This window comes from Pleurodeles waltl, chromosome 3_1 (genome assembly GCF_031143425.1).
Source record: "Pleurodeles waltl isolate 20211129_DDA chromosome 3_1, aPleWal1.hap1.20221129, whole genome shotgun sequence".
NCBI lineage: Eukaryota > Metazoa > Chordata > Amphibia > Caudata > Salamandridae > Pleurodeles > Pleurodeles waltl.
The window spans coordinates 539626075-539640559 of NC_090440.1; the positions used below are offsets into that span (position 1 = coordinate 539626075).

The window sequence follows — 14485 nt, forward strand, 5'->3', positions numbered from 1 at the left end:
TATTCGACCTTTGTCTTTGAACGCACATATTTTTATGACATCTTTATTGCTCGTTCACCTTCTGCACTACAGTGTATTATTTTCGGGGTGCTGTACCACTCCACCCTACTTCCAGCGGATATGCTCTATCAATCATGTTTTCAACACCAGCGGAGCGAACATCGGAATCAGCTCTCATTGGCCCTGGACATGTGCCTTTCAAGTACAAACAGGTCTCTGCCGCAGGGGCAAAATCCGAATGAGCTGCGACAATGGGGTAAGATGATCTCCATTTCTCGCTCGTGATGTAATGCATTCCGACACATAGCTCAAACAATTCGACGCCTCGCCTGGGGATGTAAGCGATGTATAAATGCAATTTCATTTAAGCATGGATTAGCAGGTTCGTTAAAATATAAAATATATCAAAGCACTTAATCTGGAATGCAACTGGCGGACCCACTGGCTTCCAGCGACTGCCACCGAAGGTCAGCGGTTAACAGGCCAGCCCAAAGGCAGTGGAACTCCTGTGCCAAACGCACAAAACTCTGAAGACAGGAGCTAAGCTAAGACAATAGATGACACAGTACAGGAAGGGAAGACCCGCCCTCACCCCGTGTTATACAGACGATGAAAGGCGTTCCACACAGCAGGAGGTGGGGGGGGGGGGCGGGGGGGGGGGGGCTTTGAAAACACATTTTACTGCTCTCATACCCCCTTCTGAAAAAGAAAAAAAATGCAACCTGTCACAACAGAGATATTTCGGTGCGGTTATTTATTAGTAGGTTGTAACTCTAATACAAACCTGCCAGGAAAAAAAGCACTGAAACAAGGTAGGCCGATCAACAGCGATTTATCCTCACATTATTCCTCGTGAAATGAAAAAAGAGGAACAAATTAATTTGCTCCTACATCATCCCAATGCTCTGCTCACTTGGCGCGTGAAGGGCAGTAGGGGCCTGCGTCAGACTCAGTCTGAGGTGAGGGAGGTTAGGAGTGGGTTCAGAGACGGCTGTCGTGAAGAGGTGAGGCCTGCGCGCGGCGATGGCGGGTGATCCACGCTGCTTAGGAGCGCCGACTGCCAAACGCAGCCGCCACTCCATCAAGCAGGACGCGGGGTGATTAAAAAGTGTCTCCAGCTATTTTATATATTAATATGCGCAGGCGGGGGGCTAATGTTTTTAAAATTGTACTGTCGGCGCACGAGATGCTCGATAAAAGCTAGAAAGGCGCGCACGCGTAGCGTGTTTCCCCTTAAATTAGAAAACAGAAAACGTGCAATGCCATAGAATAGATCCCTGGATCGACTGGATTTTCGGGTATGTGGCACGGTCAGTCAGTCAGTCAGTCTATGATTAGCCATCGTAAGAGATGGTTTAAGTACTTGTGAACCTGCACGGCGGATTGAGCTTCTGCGGTACAGAGCTGTGTGGAACTTGCATACCGCATATTCCGGCTCCATCAGGACAGGCTTGTTACCAAATTGTACCTTTTCCATTTCATAGTCCTTCTAGCAGGTGGTATGTAAGGTCGGGAAAACAGTCAGCCGCAACTGCCTTTGTCTTACCTTTGGGGCCTGTTGTCTTTGCCAATGATTTTTAGCGGTACTGTACAAGTGCAGCATGGCTAAAAAAGTGAACAAAAAAGAAGACGGCTCTATCATGCGTACAGCCGCCTCACACAAAAAACGCAAGCGCTCACCTACAAAACACACAGACACTTTTTTTTTTTTAAGTACTGATCAAAGTTGGAACACTAAACAATGACAAAAACATTCCTCCCTTCACCTTTTGTGTGTTTGGAGGCACTCCAGTGAAGAAGCACTGATTGTCAGTAAGGCCCCAAGCACTGCATTTCAGGAGGTTTGTTTGTGAATGACAGGCCCAATCGGACCGCTCACAGGATCACTGCTCAGTCAGTCCGTAGTCAGGCCTAGTGCACACAAATAAATGCATGAGCCTTGGTCGGTCAGTGTCAAGCATATTGCACCCTTGCCTGCCCGGCGGTGAGGTTCAGGCCGCCCCAGTACAAGGGCGCAGCCTGCAGAAGAGATGCCTGTCCATCAGGGCCCCGGGAAGGCGCAGCCCACAACCTACCTGAGGGTGGGACTGTGCTCGCACAAACAGCTCCAGGAGAAACAGGGATGAGTTGTCAAGTTAAATACAAGCAGTCAAGTGGCGGAATTATAATTTACTCCTCGTGCTCAATTTAAATTAGTGTGAGGCTATTAAAATATACAGTATAAATAAGGCAATCCATCACGGGCTGTCACGGATGACTTGATCCATTTGCCGGAGTGGCACACACTGCTCGGGAGGGAAAGGGGAGACAAATCACAGGTCACATTAAGATGCTCTTCTCTTTTAATTCACTTATTTAATCTGCACCGACATAATTGTCTTTTACAGTATGTAGTGTGGGAAGTGAGAGGGAGCCAGGGAGTGCGGCCGGGGCTTCGCAAACGAGTCAGAAGTAGTCAGTCTCCAAGCTCATTCCGAGGGCGCCTGCAGCAGCCTCCGAGCGAAAGCCAGGAGCAACACATGGCAATAATGGGTGAAAAGGGGTGCAGGGAGAGCCCCGGGGCATACTGGGTATTCAGAGGCACGCCACGGGGACGCAGAGGGCACGCAAGAACACCGGGAACATAATATTCAGCAGATTTAACACTGGAGAGTTCTGGGTACATGAGGACTCTACAAAGGCAGGTCTCGGCCACCAAAACCAAATACCACACTAATGGCAGGGTGTACGCTATACATATAACTGTTGCATCATTAATATACATCATGAGTAATAACAATATTCGGGGAATCCTGGGGCACTCGGGTGGGCTGTAGGCCCGTACTGGATTTATTCTGGGCTGTATGGGGCATATTTGGGGGTTTGCAGGGTCACATTAGGGTGTAAAGGACTACACAGAGCGCGACTGCAGAGACACACGTTAGGGGCCTGTAAGGACATCGGGGCTGTATAGAGGCACAATAGAGCTACAGAGAGGAAATGCAAGTCTCTGCAAGGGTTATAATAAATATTTAATGAACACACAAGAAGTCTCGTTTACCAAGTGCAGCTCTGACCTGGTATTGGGTACCTGGAGATATCTCAACCCTAAAGAGAGGGGCTTTTCCTTCTACTCACACACCCACGCCAAGTACTCACGCTTAGACTATCCGTTTGTCTTATACTTCCTGATCAGGATACTCTCAGGAGTGGCCATCTCGGATAGCTCCCTCCCTGAGTATGCTCACTTGGACTAGGTACGCGGGGGATGGAAGGGGTGGAAAGTAATAAAGCCATGATGGTGAAGGCAAGGGATGCATATATGCCTATCCGAATATTTAATGATTAACAAGGGTGGGTGGAATGCAGGGGTGTCATACTGAAGACTAAAAGAGGTTTTTTTGGGATCGTGTTCAGAAAACTATAGTTGTGCAAGCAATAGACGAATATTCCAAGATTTAAAAATCCATAGGTCATTCCCCACAGGAGCTAGAAGTAGGGGTGCAGGGAGGGGGTGTGTGTGTGTGTGTGTGTGAGGAGGGAGGGGAGTTGCAGCACTCCGATTAATAATCATGCTGGAGTTCAAAAGATGAATGAGCAATAAAGATGCATTTTTATTTTGTGTTTATCTTGTACATTTAAGCTCGTTCACAGACAAAATTCAAATGTCAGACTATGTTGTTTGACAATATGCTGCTTATTTGGAAACTGGTGTGTACTTTTACTTTTCTAACAGCTAAGTGAAATATTTTGTAAAAGTAACCTAAGTGACAATCCTGCTGAGGTACAGGAGGTGAAAGGAAAGGATGTAGGAAGTCTGGTTTATTCTACCACACAAGGACATCTAAATACTGGTAAATGAACTATTTACACATTTCAAATTATATCAGCAATTAGGAAAGCACAATTGAGGCATATTTTTTGTAATTCTGAAATGTAATAGAAACACAGATGTTATTGGATCAAAACAAATCAAGGCACTTTACTTGGTGATACGTTAATAGTAATTATTCACTGAAACACGATTTTCACACATTTTAGTTTTTGTGTTGTATAATTTTAGCGTTAAAACTGCACGTCAACACAAATTTAGTGGCCATTTTAACGGAAAATGTGCTGTCTGTAAAGACAGCATGCACCTCACCTAGGACACCTTGAAGGGCATGATATGTGCTTCGCCATTAACACTAAATCGGGCAAGCTCAGAGGTGCTGGGCAAGCAAAACCTAACATGCAATCAACGGAGCAGGGACAGCCTTCCTGAAGATGGAACATGTGTATTAAAAAGGGATAAAACAGGAACCCTGTTATCGAGGAAAATAGTCTCCAGAGGGACTCTAAAATGAAGCAAATTGATGGGACATAGGCAATTCGGGAGAATGACAAATACAAGTCTTTAGAGACTTTCTTTTTAGATCTCTGTGCAAGGGGTCCAGAATGCAGGGAGGGGACCCTGAGGCCTATCTGGTAGACTGTATATGGTCACCACTCTCACCGATAGTGAGGGATTCCCTGGAAGAGCCCTTAACTACTGAGAAAATCCAAGGAGTTCTGAAGACCATGCAGCTAGGCAAATCACCAGACCTAGATGCTTTTCTGGGATAATTTTTTATTTTGTTTCTGGCATGTCTGGATAAACCTATGGTCACAATCTTTAACACTTTTACATTTCTTGGGCTTAACCCCCACTATGTGTGAGGCTTAATCCACAAGTCTAGGGAGGAGCCAGACAACTGCACCTCCAAGGGCCCTTAGCGCGCCCATAGCTCACCTGAATAAGGATGGGAAGATCTTTACAAAGATCTTGACCAACAGGCTAGGACCCTTATACTCCAACTGATAGATCAAGACCAAATTGGGTTTATTAAACAGATGAATGGAAGCAACAACATCAGACCGTTGGCCCACCTGGTTAGCTTCAGTTTCCTGGAGCTACTCCTGGACTAGCTGGGGCTTGGATCACAGATGAAAGATTGGAGCCTGATGGGATCCAACACCCCCCAACTAGGGGTGTGAGGTGAGGGTCAATTGTCGGAGATCACATATCTTTTCAGTCCAAAGGGGCACAAGTCAGGGTGCCAGCTCTCCCCCTTTTTATTTGTATAATTTGTGGAGCCGTTGGCTACAAAGTTCAGGTACTTGATGGCCTCTACAAAGTAGGGAAGCCTGCATATAACTTGTAAAGGTATGGTCATGTCTCATCAAAGTTCAAATAAGTGCATTCATGGACATGCAGAAACGTTCCCACTTAGTACATCAGAATATAACAATATATATAAAAATATATTTTTGAAAGTGGTAGTTTAAAAAAAAAATGAACATAGAAACATTCATGCCTTCTCACAACTTGGCAACAATTCCAATAGCAAACTAAGAGGTAAGTGACTTTTCATGTGAATTATTCTGGGTGACCTGGGTTGTTATATTACATGGACAACACTATAGTTTATTAAATAAAACACAAGAAATGGTTTTGTACAGCGCATATCCTAACCTCGTGTATTTCAAGGTGCTCCCTATATCTGATGATGAAGCAAAAGGAGACAAAGTGAAATAAAACAACAGCTCAGGTTCAACCAATTTGGTCAAGTGGGGAAGCCGGGATTGATCCCAGGTTTTCTGATTTCACATTGTGCAATCCTATTTTATTGAAACTCAATAATCAAGTTACTTCTCTTGTTTACACTCAACTTTCCCCTGGTAGTGATTGCAAGCAGAAGAGGCTTATCCCAAGGTGAGATGGAGGGATAAGGATTCAGATGCAGCATGACACAGTACTGTGAAATCCGTGACTCTTCTAGAGACTAGGGGCTTAATTTAATTTAATTTAGTGGGCAGTATGTAAGGAAACCCTCAAAAGAGCTCCATGTTTCACTTCCCCTAAGCCTTCTTTACCACTGCACCTCTGCCCCCACTCCCACCCTGCTGGCATAAATGCTGCCCTTGGGCACACCAGACATTACTTTGTGGCCACTGTAAAAATGTTTGTGAGTACCCATGTTCTAGATCAGTGGTTCCCAACCTTTTGACCTCTGTGGACCCCCACTTTATCATTACTGGAATGCGGGGACCCACAGAGAATCATTATTGGAATCTGGGCCCCCTCCCCCATTGAGTGATTACTGAAAGCTGGGGACCTAATCTGTTAATTATTTAATTTTCTAAGCAGTTGCGGACCTCCTGAGGAGGCTTCACAGCCCCCCAGGGATCCCCCGGACCACAGGTTGGGAACCACTGCTCTAGAGCTATGTCCCTAAGGTCTATGGATGCAGATCACGCAGGAGGTTAGCATATCACGCATCAACTGTATAGAACTCTGGCATGCCTCCATCACATTCTCGCAGCCGCCCCCGAAGTATGCAGGAGATGCACTGGGGATTGTCGCTTCACATATGGACGACCTGCTTGGCCAGTCAGGCATTTTAGAAGGAGGTAGTGGAGTACATTAGAGGGGTTTTTAGGTTCCCTACTACAATGGAATGGACACAACTTCGTGGGAATACGGTCTGCCCCTCTAACGGGAACGACCGCAGGCAACTCTGCAGTACTCCTATAAATGCTGGGATCGGCAAGCCACCTGGTAGCTTTTTACTGTCAAAAAGAGGGAAAGTCTGTCCAAAGTAGCATGAGACAGCCACTACTTATCTAGATAGGAGCATTTCTGCTTCACACCGCCCCACCTGAAAATCCATCAAACGCTTAACTAGCCCGGAGAAGCTCAGGTGAGATCCTAAGCCGCCTACAATTATTTGTGCAACTTCAGTCTTCCTGTTTTCCCTTTCATCTTTTGGTTTGACACTGCATGTTTTACCAAGCTGCCTCCCTTGTGTGTTTCTCTCGTGCGCATGCGCCATGTCACCCCAGCACAGTGTGCTTCTGTGCAGTCATGCGGCTGGACCTTCCTGTCTCGCCTGTGTGTTTCTGTGCTGTCAACCCAAGCCCGTATTGCTCTCTCTCTATCCCGTGGGCCTCTCTGACACCCAAGCGCTCTCCAGATACCTCATATCGTCTGTGTGTTTCTCTTCACCCCCTGCGTTCCTTCAACCCCTCTCCCGACCTGCTTTTCGGTTAGTTTTTATTAACAAAGTCAATAGATCCTTAAGCCGATACTTGTTGCCTTAGCCAATGCTTAGCTGCAGTAAGCGCTGGGTGTAGAGATTGGAGTAACTTGAGAGGTCTGTAGGGGCGGGAGAAAGAACGAACTGAGCCAGGAAGCCAGAAGGAAGAGCTTTCAACATATACAGGGCTGACCGTGATGTACGCAGTAAACGCTTCCGCCACTCTCCATATTTATAGACTGAAAAGGCGCCGAACTAGGTGAGAGGTATACGTTTTGGCCAGTACCGCACTTGTAACTTCAGACTCTGCGTGCACTCTCGTCAGGAGGGACAGTACTGCCGGAAGGACTCTCACTACATGTTTGGGAGATGTCACCGGCTCGTGCGAGAGGGCCAGTAAGATAAACATGTGGTAGCCCATCCACAAAGTCTGTCTTCTCTGATGCTACCCAGTGCTTTTAATGGGCTGGTACTTACTGGTACCGAGTACCGTCACTTCCGAATTCCCCCCTTGAGTACCGAACTTCTCCTTGGCCAGTGAGAGTACCGGTACTCTGGACGGCCGAAGGCCGGCTCATGTTTGTAACATGCAGCCACGTAGGGCAGGCGTTGCTCTGTTTTCTGAGGGGACTGACTGCTGAAGGAGCTGTAAACGTGTGCACTGCCAGGCGATCCTAGATGGTGTCCACTACCGATAAAGTCCCAACTGTAACAAAACCTGCTGAGGGGCTATTCACCTAGCTCCCCTCACTCCTCTGCTGCGCTGCCTAGGGATCGGAGTGATTATTACAGCACAGGACCTCCAGGCCAAGGGCCCGTCCTGTGGTAGTTTAATCATCACGGTAAAAACAGCTTCAGTCAGCGCTACCCACAAAATCCCAAATTAGATGGGACATGCTAATATTGGCGCGATGAGGGCCTGCAGCCAAGCCGAGTGTGAAGGAGTTGGACTTGACCATCAGACAGAATAAGCACAAGCATTTAATGTACAACTTGGATATTGCATTTGTAAAAACAAATCCGTTTTAGCAAATTATGTGCACGAGTGAGTGTCCGTGCGAGTACCTGTGTGTATGTGTGTTTCATATGTGCACTATGAACTACCAGAAAAAAAAGTTATTCTATTTCAGCAGATTATGCCAATAACTTTTCTTTTCAGTGCAATAGAGCTCTGCACAGCATGCGCTGCTCACCACCACGTAATGAATAGGGATGCACAAGAAAATATTGATATTACTTCATAAATTAGTACTGTGAAGTTACAGAGAGGCTATGCACGGCGCTAAATAAAACTCCTACATAAATAAATGACTAGGTGCTACTTACTATGAAAGTGCAACCCTATACTATCTAGCAAAATTATGTATTCATTTTCACAACGCACAACCAAAATAGTATTTTAATAGAAACGAATTCTTATGTTACTAAAGACACCAGGCGCTAAGTGAGGGTGCTTGCATTAATGCAGCTATGCAAGTCAGCCCAGGGGGGGCGGGTACTTCGTAAGAATGCTTCACACACATGCCAATAGCCAGCTTATTCTTTACTGAAGGCTGTTTGTTAGCACAAAGCCTGCAAGATCTGTTTCATCTGTAGTAAATTTACATTTATAGGTCTGCTGCTTTTCAACTACTCCCCGGTGTGTGTCTGGAAAAGCGGCTATTTAATGCATGTCCATAGAAGACTTTCCGAAAAATACATTGACTGCAATGATGGCAAATACATGTTTGAGAGGAGTCTGTGTGAAAGAGCACCTTCATTCAGGGGTCAGTGTAGCGGACAGGCTTCAAAAGACATACTGTCCACCAAACAATACAAATAACTGTGACCTCTGGCTTGTCCTCCTAAGGTACCTGTGTCGATAATACGAATATATAAATGTAAAATATACAAACTGAGTACTGTGTCCTTGGAAAAGCTGGAATGTAAGCCCATCCCTGATTCTGCAACCACGGCCTGTAATCTCCTCTATATAGTATTTCGGTGCAAATGTCGGTGAAGTGATACACACAGGATGTCTATTTCGGATCAACAGTCACAGATGTACTCCGAGAATATCTTAATCTCATTGGATGCTAGCACTTTATCCCCGCCCTTATCCCCATGCAGTGTCCCGCCCATGTCCACAGCTCAATTTGATGAGTACCTGCACTTATTTTTTTCCCCACTTAAAGCACTGATGCTACACAATCTCGCACATCGGAGTAAGACTGCTCAATAAAACTGGAGTGCGTGAAAGGCCAGCAATGAAAATAGTAAGATGAGCACTTGTTAGGCATGGCTAGCATTTAAAAGTTTGACAGGGCTAAAATGAAATCAGTTACTTTCAGTCTGGCTTGCCTCTGAAATCCTGGCAGGGCTGGAGTATAATCAGTTTCTATGAGTCTCACTCCTCTATGAATGGCCAGTAGGGGTGCGATAAGGTACTATCATTCTCGTTTACCTGTGTAAGGGTGGCTGGACTGGGTGAATCCGTTTTTAAGTGCCTCGCTCCTTTCTGAAAGGATAGCAGATCTGGAGTGAATCAGATTCTCCGAGTCGCGCTTGTTTAGTTTAGTTTGAGCCTACCAGACAGCACAAGATGTCTGGCTGCAAAAGACCTACTGTGAGGCTCTGAAGACTTTATGTGGCACTTAAAGCCCACCCACTGCTTACCATTGGTTGGCTTTAGTGTCACTCTCATTTGCTTGCCTCATATTCAATGGATGTTGTTGTCCCAGCTTGTCCATCTTGTGTGGCACCCTTCCCTGGTTCATAGTATTTTTACCATCTCTCTGATAGGCTTGCTTCTATCCTACTGTTCACGTTTAGGGAACCGCATTTTTCTTTTTGCTTAAGCAATCCATAATAGTGCATGTATTTTCCAGCTCTCTTACTTGTGTGCTCCGCCTCAAGTACCCACTCCTCTTGCACTCTGTGATCTGCCTCCCTCTTCTTGCAAGATCTCTCGTGTGTTTCTCCCCATGTCAGACTCCCGGCCTTGCCTGTATTACTTCCTCGCGTGTGTGCTTGCTCCCTCATGTGCTGCTTTTCCCGCAGCCACTCCCGTTGCTTCTTCCCCACGTGCTCCTCTGTACCTAGGCCTCAACTGGTAGAATCATCCGGAGCTTCAAGGTGACAGTTATTAATTTGAGACATAATGTGCGGTCGTTACCATTTCTGGAAACCAGTGAAAAAACGGGTTGCACTGGGTACATTTTGACTGTGTATTACTTCAAGTACAACTGCTGAAGGCACTGTAAGCACATAACTAATCTTTTTGCACATTTTGCGGAAGCCTATTTTATATGTTTGCAGCCTATCCTATTCCGTGTAATATATTACTTAAGCTGCAGCAGTCTATCTTATGTGTAGTACATTTTTACACTAATGACTTCCATATTTACATCGCTTTCTGCCCTACGTTGGGACCACATATCGCGATATAGAAAGCTTTTACTACCCTCAGTGCACCAGCCAGACTTCGAGCAAGTGACCTTCTGGTTAGACACATACATCTGAAGGGATCACATGAACCAACAGAGCTTTCCTGCCAGAACAGTGCAGTTCTAGCAGATTGGTTTTCACTTGCATTTCTTTATCATTTAAGGAGCATACATTTTATGTTATAAGCAGTTATCTACAGGCGAAAGGAAACAAAACAGATGCAGAATATTAAGCTATTTTAGCTGCATGTCTGACCCCCTCACCACTGTACGCAGGATCACAGCTCCATTACATTTTTATGCTTTGCGACTGCTAGTTTCTGTACATGGAAATAATGTTAGTAATATGCTCAAAAGAAATACAAATGAGACTGTCAGAAACAAAAGTAGGGTACTAGGTCATCATCCAAGAATTCTGTCTGTGTGCCGAAAAATCTCTACATCACCAAAAAGGACAACCTCCCTGCACGTGAATTTAGATAATAAAACACTCGCAATGGTTGCATACTACTTGTGTAAAATGGTGTTACAAATGAGGTATGTCAAGCCTGCATTTAAAACGGGATGATTTGTGAGTAGTGGGGAAACCTCATTTGTCATTGTTTCATCCTGTAAGCGCCCTAAATCTATAGGCATTAATCACCTAGCACCAAACGTATACTCTGCTGACACCAGAATGTCAATTTACAAATTATCCAACCCTGGATCTTCACTGTAAATAATGCATGTATTGCATATCACACAACTAAACAAAAGCATAATTACTTCCACAGCCCTCATTTAATTCAACTATAACACAAACCAATAGCTTTGAAAAAAAAAACATATCACCAGCAATTTATGAAGTGACAACATACATTTGAAAGGAAGATAACTCAAATAAGTGAAAGAAAATACAGCACAGCACGTTATCATAAGCTCAGACTGTAGAAGTAAAAATGAGACAATATTTTGAGAAAATTGGAATAGTCAATACGTTCACTCACACTTTGGAAATATCCTACCCGTAAGGGAAACCACCAATGTTCGTGGAGCAACAATTTTGCCACTGTCCTCCCTTGTGACTTGTTAGGTGCTTTAAGCCCAGGGTAAGAGTTATTCAAAGGTATGGTTATTGTTAATTGCTACTTTCGTAGCGCAGCTTCTTTGTTAAACGTGCTCTTAGAAATGTTGGCGCCTAGTTTTGAGAACAGATAGGAATATTACCAGGCAATAGATAGGAATAAAAGAAGGGGTGTAGGCGATTTAAGTGAAATAGGTGGTTTCGTCCGAGCTACCAGGCACTGCCACCTTACTTGGGAATAGCCCTTCTGGTGTCCAGCAAGTAGTGCTATCATGAAAAAGGTCAACCGAAGATTCTATGCACAATTATTTACAAGCAAAATTCTTATGTTTTTATGCCACTTAATGTAGTCAAAGGCCTTCTAGAAAAAGAAAAGTTAGTTGTTCAGTTAAGGGCCAAGCTACTACTGTCTATACTGAAATTAATATGTTCGTGATTTGTTGCCGGCAGACCTGTCCCAGTAATGATTTGTGTAAAACCTAGAAAGCTTGTTTAGTTTATCAGTGCAATCGTTGCTACAAACTTTTTAATTAGTGTCCATCTCATATTCCTATCAAGTGCATATATATATATATATATAAAATTTGTAAGCAGTACAATTAAAGTCCAGTTAAGCAGAAACGACCGGGTCTCAGGGCAGTTTGAGCACAAGTGTCCCTAGAGGAAGTATAGTGAGCAACAGCCTTCGCCCAATCTGCCTAATCAGGTCTCCCCCACAACTGCAGTTGCTCTTAAGTATGTGGACGCTCTCAGAAATATAAGTATTATGGATGAAAAAGTGAAGCAGACAGAGTTAAGAAGTGACCACCAGAAAATAGATGAAGCTTTCCCGGTCGAGCTCTGGGTTTCTTAGCTCCTATTCTGATGACATGTGAAAAAAAGAGTACAGTCCTTGCTGGGGGCAAGCGCAGAAGTGGGGTCTGCAAGCCCCTGTGCCTAACTTATCTACGTGTTTTGAAAAACAGACTGCGGCAAAAATAGTCTATCCCTGAAGCCATTCTGTAACCAGTCACAGTAAATTATCTGGAAAGTCCACAGAGGAGCGCATTTAGCCGCACCTGGGATTGGTCATTCTAAAAAAAAAAAAAAGACTAATTTTTAAAGTCAAAGCAGAAAATGCCAGAGCTTGCAAATTTAAATGCCAAAAGGAGCAGTCCATCCCACTCCAGATACCACAACAAGCCCACAGAACGGCATGGGTGGTGCTACTGTCTCTCCCGCACTGTGAGACAGTGCGTCCACATCGCATGGGTGGGACCAAAGATGGAGGGGCAGATTTGGACTGATTGTCTAGAAACTCGTCCCAATACTAGGCTACTTAGCCGTGAAGGAATAAAAGCCTCTGCTGACCACAGTAGAACCTGTGCCATCAGGAGAACTGAGTTTGGTGTGTTCCACAATTGAGGCCTTGTGTTCCCAAGTACCTGCATCAGTGTGTAAGCTTCTTGAAAGTCAGTTGATCACATTTACTCAGCAGAGGTTTGTAGATGGAACAGAGTGGTGCCAATTCCTGCACATATTTCGGAACTTTGGCCCATCCACTTGATTTTATGAACGGCTCAGAGGATCTTGAATTTCATTTTTGCGTCTTCCTGAAGCTGCAGGGGATGTAATCCGAACCCAACAATGGGAAAGCTCTATGCAGCATGCCTATTGTCCAAGAAGTCTCAGAAACCACAAGGCCAAAGCTATCTCAGGGTTCAAGAAATGTTCTGCAATCTGCATGATAGCCACCAACCTGTCTGGAGGGGGAAGGCCTTTTGCCAGGCTTGGATAGATAAATGACCAGATCAACTGAGTCCTTTCCATCCATGCAAAGACGCCTTCCTTCACCCAGTAAAAACAGGCTCAGCACGATGTAGTCTTTTACATTTATTTTTAATAATGGGGTCCTAGTGAAAGTTGATTTAGGTATCATACATGCACATTTTGAAGTTCACCTGGCCCTGCTCAAGAAGCTTTACACAGATATGCATGTAGATTTTGAAATACAAGAGAAGAGTCATGATCCTTGAGGTGTACTATACAGCACTGTGTGCCAGGATAACAGGGCTGATCCAAACTCGATTTAACTGTTTGTGAAAATGATTGGATACAGGGAAGGTCTATACATGCCCAACCATTCTTCCAGTCTTTCCATCAAAACTGGGTGGTCAGCTATTTCATGGGCCGTCCACGTGTGGTCTGTGACTCACTGTGACAAGGGCACCTTCAGCAGGCAATTGTTGAGGTAAGGAGATATGTGCACCACGACCTGCAAAAATGGCTGCTTCCACCACCATCTCTTTGGTAAATACCTGGGGGCAAGGTTATGAGAGGAGGCTAATGTGCAGGACGGTGAACTTGAAGTGTTCCTCCCTCACAAGAAAGCAGAGAAAACGTCTGTCAGACTGCAAGGCGGATACATGAAAATTGGACACCATCCAATCTACAGGCCCCAAGACAAAGAGAACCTAGCATGGAGTGACCAACGAGAATTTGTGCGTCTGCAGAAAGGTGGTCAAGAACAGAGGTCAAAAATCAGCCTGAGCTGCCAGGCTGTCTTGGCCATTAATAAGTAACAAGAGTAGCAGCCTTTACCCTCTCCTTCTCAGGGTATTTCTCTATTGCCCATTGGTTATCAATGATTGAACCTCTTTGACATGGATGGAGACATGACCTACCGAAGTCTAAGTGGAAAATAGGAGGACCTGAAGAGGTGGGTGGAGGATGGTGGGAAGACAAAGGGAAGGGCCTTACCATGATAATCTACAAATCCCAGAGGTCTGAGGAAGTTACACACCAGCATGCCAATAAAAAGTATTCAGCTCCCCTACTAGCAAGTGGCTCCTAAAGGGGTTATCAAAGTAGCATGAAAGTGGCAGGGGAAGAGGAATATGAGAACCAATATTGTTGGTAGTCTGCTACCATTGCGCCAGCAGGTGCCTTGAAATGGCTGACCAGACTGCTGAACAGGTGGA

The 14485-nt window shown here is 44.9% G+C and overlaps 1 protein-coding gene across 1 annotated transcript in view; it reads right to left on the reverse strand.

The window, feature by feature from the left end:
* MAP2K5 (mitogen-activated protein kinase kinase 5) overlaps positions 1-14485 on the reverse strand; it is a 1242853-nt gene that overhangs the window by 774170 nt on the left and 454198 nt on the right. The window lies entirely within an intron of this gene.